Genomic DNA, 9,647 nt, shown 5'->3' with positions numbered 1-9,647 from the left:
TGGCTACGGCTTAGTTCACATGGCTCCTTCCTGTCCATCCCGGGAATGGTCATTTCCCCCAGTTGGACGTTTGCATTCCACCTAAATGTCATCTAATCATTGCTAGAGCAGGAGATTCTAGAGGGGGCCATCTGTCACGCTGTCACATGTCCTAAGACATGCTCAATTGCTCCCTGAGGTGAGCTCTCCTCTTCTTAAATCTCTGCTATTTTCTTTCTAGCTTGGTTCCAAACAACCAAATGCATTTTGCAAAGACTACGGCTGGCTCATCGGGACCTAGGTAACAATGTGAATATTTGAAAAAAAGGGGGAAAAATCCCAGAACCCCTATGAGTATTAGTTTTGCAAACATGTCCCTGTTATTCTTTGGTTCTGTACTTAGCCATTTCCCTCAGCCTCTTCTCCCCCCCCCCCCCCGCCCCCAGACCTTCCCTCTCCCCCAATCCCCATCCCCCAATCCCTGCCAACCCCAAAGAATAGGCCACGTGTCTACATTCCTGAAAAAAGTTGATTTTCTCTCTCTTTTTAAAGTATGAAACATAAACCTGGCTACAGCTGGAGGCTGCTGGGACGTGGGGCCCTGTGTTAATGCATGGCCCCTTTCATGAAATCTGGGGGCAGTTAATGGAGGGGGGGGTAGAGGAAAAAGAGGAGGAGGCGTGAACCTTTACACCCCAAGCGGGCTTCAGAAGAATTTACAGCCCTCCTTTCTGGAGACTGTTAAGATTTTATTGCCTCGTACCAGCAATTACAATGCTCCATAGAGGTCTGCACTTAGGCAGGCCAAGGATCCCCATTTGCTAAACCTGGAAAAAAGCCAGTCCGGCTGACTCTGGGTAGAGAAACAGCACTAGCTAAAGAGGGACGGGGACACACACACACACACACACACACAGAGCAAAGTAAAGCCTTATAAAGTTACCACTCATGTGCTGCCATCAAACAGGGTTGGTTTGGGGTGACTTGCCATCATTTATTAGCTTATGATATTCAACAAGTGATTCAGTCACTCCAAGGCACGAGTTTGCAATTTTGTAATTTGGAGATCATGATAGCATTCACCTTGTTGGATGGTTTCGGAAAAACAATTCTGCGCAGTGTGTGGTTCACAATAAAAGCCTAAAAGAAGCAAGTTTATTCTAATGTGATGAAAAGAAGGGCAGAAAGAGGGGCTGAACTTCAGCTCATGCACACAGGAGGACCTCTTTCTTTTTGACCCTAAAAGGTCCCCTCTCTCTCTCATTCCAATCTAGTTGTCCTTGGCATTAGGAATGAAGAAAGAAAATTAAAAGGTGGTGTGTGTGTGTGTGAGAGAGAGAGAGAGAGAGAGAGACAGAGACAGAGACAGAGACAGAGACAGAGACAGAGACAGAGATTGCTCAAGGATCCAAGTGGAGAAAGAATTGGAAAAGACCAAAGAGAACTATGTGAGGGAAATGGTACAGAAATGAAATGGCAATAACGGTGTACTTAGGCACAGACTGAGCAGGAAGCACGGGAGTGGGGTGTGGGAGTTAAAAAATGTCCAAGGTTTAGTTTGCTGGCAAACACCTCCTATAGGGAGGTAACGACGCCTAAAAAACGTTCCCAAAGAACATAACAACCACACTGTATACTTTCTGTCAGCCCCAATCCTCCTTCCTCTCACTGGGCCATTGATAAACGGCCCACCCCTGCCTCCGACCATCTCACACCTGCAGACTTTATGGAGCCCTTCAGGTGCTCCTCAGCACTCCGGGCTGTGCATGCCTCTGTGGAAAGGGAAGAGGTAAATTATGCCAAGCCTGCAACCTTGGCAAGGGAGCAGTAAATGTTTGCTGAATGAATGGATGAATAACAAGGTCTCTTTGAGGAAAGCCTACATCGGAGCCAACTAGACTGCTAATGAGTATAGTGTTCTTTCTGGGGGAATGAAACGTTTAGAATTAGACACTAATGGTGAGTGTCTGGGCTTTGTGAATGTACTAGAATTTATTGATTTGTACACTGTGAAATGATGGATTTTTATGAGTTATATTAAAAAAAACCAACAACAATAAATGTGAAAGCACAAACTGTAGCCATAGAGAAACACTTTTGCTCAGCACCTCCGTTTCTATTGTAGTCTTGACCTGGGGTCCTCTTATTTCCTTCTGAGGTTTTTTTCCAAGATCTTCTTGGGGTTTCCAGTGCTCCTAAAATCATCGTAAAGGCAAGAATGGTTAGATCGCCTAGAAATGCAGTGTTTTTGTAAGAGTGGCTCAGATCTTCTTGAGCATTTCTCTAAGGACTCTATAAACTTTCCAACTCTCAAAGTACTCAAAAAAAAAAAGTCCTACTGAAAGGGATGGCCCCAGCCACCTGAAGCTCAAAATCAAGAAAAAGCTGGGACATCGACTTGCTTCATGATTGCTCTCTATAGATATTTCCATCTTGTGAGAATGCACAATTAACTTATACACAGCACAATTCCCACAGAATTTTGTAACAAGGTTATAACGTCTTAAACTGTGAACAGCACTTATGACCTCAGAAACAGACTGTTCGGACAAAGGAGGCTTGGGCCTGGAGAAATGGTGGCTCATTGGTTAAGATCAAGTACTACCCTTACAGAGGACTTAGGTTTGGTTCCCAGCACCCATGTCAAGCATCTTACAACCACCTGTAACTCCAGCTACAGCGGATCTGACACCTTCTGAGCTCCATGGACACCTACACCCTGGTACACACACACACACACACACACACATACACCACTACCATTTTAAAACTTTAAATAAAGACAAACATGTTCTCAGGTTTAGGGTGGGGAATGACATCTGCTCTATTCCTATGAGACAAAGAAGAAATGCTTTTATAGCCCGTGTCTGCATCTCCTTCTGAGATTTTACCCAATGTTGTTTCCATGGCAAGCCAGGCATGCATTGTGTACGTGAAAAAAGTGAGGGTCAAAGACTAGCAATGGCTAAGGTCATATAGCAAGTGTGTGTCAGAGCTGGCACCCATCCCCAATCGGCTGCAGAAACTGTGCCCTAACCACTGCAACAGATTTTCTTCCCACTGGTAACCAAGAAATGGCAGCCATGGGTTCATACGAAAAACCCCTACTCTCTTGGATACTGGAAGTAGAAAGCAGCGGCTGTGGAGCACCCGTGGGGAGGGTCTTAGAGCAGCTTCACCACTGTCCCTATATCTAACCACATCCCAGCTCCAGGTCCCAAGGCAGAAGCCCACGAGCCTGAGGACCTATGAACATCTGAATTCATTCTGCCTGATTTTTTTTTTACAGGAATATCATGTATAACAATCAATTGTGATGGGTAATGTTTAATGCTTTGGCGGGGGAGAAGGCAGAAGACAGAGGGAAAAAAAACCCAATACTTGTGAAAGTTCTAATGTGAGCTTGAATGTTTGCTTAAATAGTCTGGACCCTGTAAGGGTGTAATTGCAATCCTTGCATAGGGTAGCCACTTCTTCCATTCATGCACTGAGCAATAAATAGCACTCTCGAAACCCTTAGGACTGAAACATAAGCCTCTCTTGGAAGGCTGTTCTCTCTAGTTAACACACAAGGGGCTATAATTTATCTAAATGCTTACAGTTATACTAAAATGGATAGACATTCAAAACACAGTAGCTGTACCCCAAGCATTGTGTGGGTAAACTTGTTTATGGGAAAGAATTGCAAAGTGCCAAGGACGACCCAAAGAACCTACTGCCTGTGACACACACACACACACACACACACACACACACACACACACACCTTTGCCAACAACACAACCAAATAGATAAAGAGCCAGGGTCAACTTACCATCCCACAAACAGTTATTAGAAGGAAAACCCCAACTTTGGAGTCCAGTCTGCAGCAGGTGAGTCAGCAAGGAAGGGAGAGAGGAGCGGGCCTGAACGTAAAACCTTGTTAGTGGAAGCAATATATTCATTTTTCAAGGTCCCAGATCAGACTGCTTGCTAATGATGGCTCAGACTTGCTCCAATTAGCCACTGTTCCCCCACCCACAAAAACTCCTCACCCCTGTTTCAGGGGCTCCAGACCTGCGGGACTCAATAGCATCATATCTGATCCTTTGTGGTCTGCATTATTGAGTCAGGACTTGAGAGAGAGAAGGGGAGCAGGTAAAATCGTTGAACACTCCACAGTTAAAAAGAAGTTCAGAAACAACTCAAAAGCCAGAGGGAAGGAAAAAAAAAATGGTCTCATTAATTGGACCCTTGTTACCTCCTCACTCTCCCCTCCACCCTCATTTCTCCTCCCTCCTTCCCTCCCTCCACAGAATCAACCCGGACAAAACAGTTGAAAGAAGTGGATTAGCCACCCTTTTCTTCAAAGCCAAGTAATTTTTGGTTGATTGGGGAAGAAGAGCTGAAGCAACCCCTAGGCGAAAGGACTTTCAGGAAGAGCTCCTTTAGAATTGGATCCAAAACCCACACTGAGAGAAAATGTGAACTTGTACCTGGGCCTTGTACCTCTCCATGGAGCTTCCAGTATTTGTGGACCAAGACTGAAGTGTAAAGTTTCCTATTGAAATTTTAGCAGGTAGTCACTGTGTCCCTGGGCTCTCTCTGCAATGATCTTTAACCTTCACAGCATACGGAAGTGGGTGCTCTTTTGAACGAAATAGAATTTCACAGGAAAAGAAACTGAAAATTGGAGTTGTTAAAATTTGGACCTGCATCCCCACAACCAGTAGCAGTCCCGCTGCCGACATCTGTACACACCTCACCCTGGGTTTTAGTAAGGCTTTTATTCCTAAACGTGAAACGCTAAAAACAATATTTTGATGCATTTCCTTTGCTTAAATCTTTCATAGAATAAATTTTATAATAGTAAAATGTTTGAATTTAATAGTTGAAATGCTCTTAGGTCTCCATGTATCATTAAATAGCATTTCAAAGTGCGTTTTTAATTTAAATGGTTAAAGTCAACCGAAGCGTGAGCCTGGTTTTCTCTACCTTTTACCTCATTTCTTTTTAGCATTCTTTATTACTGTTGCTTCCGGCTGTTTTCTGTTCATCATGCCAGACTTAAGGTCAAAGTTTCCCAGGAATTCCATTTTGAGAAGCATGGGAGACTCAGGCTATGAGCTTTCACATTTATAATGATCTGTCCTAGCCACTGGCTATTGATACTCCACTGAGAAGATAAAAGAACCTGTTCTGAGAAAGAAAGGAAAGCAGAGATTGGGGTTTGGGGGATTCGCGGGGAACAGAAAGTGTCAGAAAGAGACCAAGAATCCAGACGATGCAGCATTAATTTAGTTGAACTGGGGGTCCTTCCCTTCCCATGGTATTTAAAGTATACTTTTTTCTCTTCAGTGGTGACACAGAGAAAGGTAGTTTTTATTTATCCACTCTTTGTACAGTATGAGTGTTTAGCATAATATGGACGGCATCCGAGAGGGAGAGATCAATGAACCAATACTCTCTGTCCTAAGGAATGAGAGGCAACAAACATGTGTATGACATCAAGAAGTAATGAATGCTACAAACTGTCTCTAAGAAGTACCAGATAGTTCACAGACCTAAGGGCTTGGGGTAGAGATATGAGGTTGGAGGATGTGGGCCAACAGCTCTCTGAGTTTTATTAGACAGTACTCCAGATCTCTTTGATGATCCCTGAGAAAGACTCATGATTTCTATCATCATGTTTGGCATTTCATTTTAATAATGTGAAAAATGTGCCTAGATGCAGTGTCACTGCTGCGTTGGGGTCAGGAATTACCCCCTGTGCATCCAGACACGGTGTCTTATTGTTCTGTGCTGATATGTAGTCTCAGTGCCCTGTGGTTAGAGCCCAGGCTACTGCTCAATGTCTGGATGCAGTGTTATTATTCAATACTAAAGCAATCAGAGCTCTTGCAGCCTTTCCTCTAAGAAGACTAGAAAGTCCAGTCAAGGCTCACTCTAACCCCTTCCAAGATGTGGGCCAGACCTTTTAACTGTTCTGCCCTGGGCCCCAATTAAACCCAATTAAGTAAAATGCAGAGATTAGACTATAGGAAGAAAGGTCTCCATAGTCCTTTCCAGCTCTAGCCTTCTTTTTCTACCCCCAGCTTGCACTTGTGCCTATAAGACTTCCAAGTACACAACAGGATTAACCCATCAGCTCAGTCGCACTGGGAGAGGGAGGGAGGGAGGCAGGGGAGGAAGTATCAATGATACTGCACTCCAGTGAGCAATGAAGAGGCTCCATTCACCAGCCAACAAAACCTAGGCCAAGCCTCTGACTTAATCAGCCAGGGAGGCAGGAAGAACAAAGAAAATCAAAGCTTCTCTTGGCAATGCAGGCAAGCTGCTGTGGAGGCCTCAGCCCACTAGGACTCCAGCAGAGAGGGAGGCTGTACACACACACACACACACACACACACACACACACACACACACACACACGACTGTGAAGTCACAGATTTCAAAGGAAAACAGAGAAAGAAGACACATGACAAAGCACTGAAGAGTTAAAACTGATATGATCAAAGAAGATCTTCATTTAACAGTGCTTTATGGGCCAGGTACTTGGTATGTTCATCTTTTTTTTTTTTTTAATTAATGCATTTTTCACACTTCTTGTTGAGACAAAAATGTCTGGTGAGAAGTGGTTTAAGGGAGGAAGAGTTTATATTGGCTCTTAGTTAGAGTATAGTCCATCATGGTGGGAAAAGCATGGAGGCAGCAGTGTGGGGCAGCTGGTCACATTGAATCAGGAAGCAGAGAGAGGATGCTGCCCTCAGCTCACTTTCTCTGTTTCATTCGGTCCAGGATCCCAGCCTAGGGGATGGTGCCGCCCACATTAAGGATGGGTCTTCCCAGTTCAGTTTAACCCTTTTTGGAAACTTTCACAGACAAACCCAGAAGTATTTGTCCATGATGATTCTAAATCCAGTCAAGCTGACACAGAAGATTAATCGTCGCCCAGAATACTTGGAAGAAAATCGAAATGAAACTCGTGCATGGACGTCTGCATGAAACCCTTCCTGGGTCTGAAGAAACTTATGCATCTCAGGACAGCCTCGCCATAGCAGTGCACGGTGCCATACACTAATACAGCATGTCTGGCCAGGCAGAGTTTCCTTTAAATTTTCATATTCTGATATCAATCTTGTAAGTAAACTGAGACGACAAGTAATCCTATTTTATAAGGGTGAAAAGCAAGACTGTGTTTTCTGTGGATGCCTTTTATCCTTTCAGGATGCCACCCAACGAACAGGGTCAGCTTCAGGAGCAGGGTGTGGATGTCCTTGGGGTGGTAGTGATGGGAGTTAGCTCCCGGGGAGAGGTCAAGAAAAACAACATGGAATGACAGAAGCTGTGTCATAAGTGACAATAAAACACAAGTCAACATAGAGATCAACATAGAGAGGAACTATGGCTGAACTCAAGGAAAAGATACATCTCCACAGGTTCCGTGGGTTGTAGCCAGAGATGTTATAGTTTAAAAGAAGAAACAATGCCTGCCATCTATTGGTCACGACAACTCAACAGTTATTTATTTATTTATTTATTTATTTATTTATTTATTGAGACAGGCTTTTTCTATGTAGCCCAGGCTGTCCTGGAACTCATTCCATAGGCTGGCCTCAAACTCAAAGATCTGCCTGTGTCTGCCTATGGAGTGCTAGGACTAAAGGTGTAGACCACCACTGCCTGGCTCTGCAAGCCTTTTCTTTCTTCTTTTCTATTTTCTTCATTTTTTCAAGACCCACAGGGGTTTCTCTATGTCTGTGCCCTGTTTGTCCTAGAACTCGATTTATAGACTAGGGTGGCATCAAACTCAGAGATTTGACTGCCTGTGCCTCCTGAGTGCTGGTCTATAAGGCATGTACTAGCGCCCCCAGGTTTTTTTTCTTTTATTGGATATTTTCTTTATTTACATTTCAAATGTAATCCCCTTTCCTGGATTCCCTTCCAGAACCCCCCTCTTCCATTCCTCCTCCCCCTGCTTCTATGAGGGTGCTTCCACTCCCACCCACCCACTCCTGCCTCCCTGCCCTCGCATTCCCCTACACTAGGGAATGGAGCCTTCGTGGTACCAAGGGCTTTTTCTCCTATTGATGCCAGACAATGCCATCCTGTGCTCCATATGCGTACTGGAGCCATGTGTACTCTTTGGTTGGTGGTTTAGTCCTTGGGAGCTCTGAAGGCCTGGTTGATTGATATTGTTGTTCTTTCGATGGAGTTGCAAACCCGTTCAGCACCTTCAGTCTTTTCTTTAACTCCTCCATTGGGGGGGAGTTAAAGTCTTAAGTCCAATGGTTGGCTGCAAGCATCCACTTCTGTATCTGTCAGGCTCTGGAAGAGCCTCTCAGGAGACAGTTATAACAGGCTCCTGTCAGCAAGCACTTGTTGGCATCCACAATAGTGTCTGGGTTTGGTGTCTGTATATGGGATGGATCCCCAGGTCGGGGCAGTCTCTGGATGGCCTTTCTTTCTGTCTCTGCTTCATACTTTGTCCCTGTATTTCCTTTAGACAGGAGCCCTTCTGGGTTAAGAATTTGGAAATGAGTGGGTGACTCCACTCCCCAACCAGAGTCCTTGCCTAGCCTTTAGATATGGTCTCTACAGGTTCTCCCTCCCCTTTGTTGGGCATATCAGGGCCCAGGTTTCAATAATGGTTTTACCTCTTATTTTAACTGTTTCTTGGGAAGATACTAACAAAACACAACAAACTCCTTTCATTATCTACAGCTCACATCTTGTTTTTAATACTAGACTTTTCACCTAGAAAGTCAGGCATGGGACATCCTTCCGTGAATTGAGACAGACTCCACACTTGTGCATTTGTCAGATGCTGACAGTATCTGGAAGCGTCGACGAAGACTGGAATGACTCACAAAATTAGATAATGACTTGTTTTTGTTTTCTTTTGTACTCGCATGTTTTGCTTCATGTGACCTTGTGCTGCCCTGTGCTAATCATAAACTGCATCTTCCCAAAGGCGAGCCTGCGTGAGTTCACACAGAGGAGCATGATATTAGCAGCATTTCAACTAATGGGCCCAGTCATAAAAGAAGAGGCTGGAGCTGTCGGCTGTCTTTTGTGAGGCCTTCAAATAAGACATTTCTAAATAGCTCTGGGGCAAATAGTTTTGGCTGAGAAGTCTTGTATAAAAACAAGATGAGGTCTGTAAATAAAGCATGCAGTTATTTGTGTTGGGGTAATTTCTCCCCAAGGAATAGGTAAGCGATGGAGCTTTTTTTTCTTATTAGATATTTTCTTTATTTACATTTAAAATGTTATCCTCTTTCTTAGTTTCCCCTCCAAAAATCCCCTATCCCTTCCCCCCTCCCCCTGCTCCTCAACCCACCCACTCTCATTCCTGGCCCTGGCATTCCCCTATACTGGGGCATATAGTCTTCACAAGGCCAAGGGTCTCTCCTCCCATTGATGACCAACTAGGCCATCCTCTGCTACATATACAGCTAGAACCACAAGTTCCACCATATGTTTTCTTTGATTGGTGGTATAGTTCCAAGGAGCTCTGGGGGTATTGGTTAATTCATATTGAGGTTCCTTCTATGGGGCTTCGTTCCCCTTCAGCTAAGATGGAGCATTTAAAATCATTGTTGAGTTGCCATGACCGTAGATGGGACACATGGTAGTTTCTTTTAAAATATAATACCTGTGACCACAACACAAAGAAGTCATGCAGA

General features: G+C 44.3%; 1 long non-coding RNA gene across 4 annotated transcripts; it reads right to left on the bottom strand.

The window, feature by feature from the left end:
• Nucleotides 1–1,952: 1,952 nt before the first annotated feature.
• Nucleotides 1,953–7,465, bottom strand: Gm30311. 4 transcript variants are annotated; one of them, XR_384869.4, is made up of 3 exons: nucleotides 4,455–7,465; nucleotides 3,794–3,884; nucleotides 1,953–2,174 (listed from the first exon to the last, which is right to left on the bottom strand). It is a non-coding gene; the product is annotated as a predicted gene, 30311 (long non-coding RNA). The 4 variants fall into 4 exon arrangements; XR_384868.3 differs by lacking the exon at nucleotides 4,455–7,465 and adding an exon at nucleotides 4,014–4,233; XR_384867.2 differs by lacking the exon at nucleotides 4,455–7,465 and adding an exon at nucleotides 4,036–4,231.
• Between the last annotated feature and the right edge of the window lie 2,182 nt (nucleotides 7,466–9,647).

Source organism: Mus musculus, chromosome 16 (genome assembly GCF_000001635.26).
Source record: "Mus musculus strain C57BL/6J chromosome 16, GRCm38.p6 C57BL/6J".
NCBI lineage: Eukaryota > Metazoa > Chordata > Mammalia > Rodentia > Muridae > Mus > Mus musculus.
Note: the sequence above shows the minus strand (reverse complement) of the source record. Positions and strands in the feature narration are given on the sequence as shown.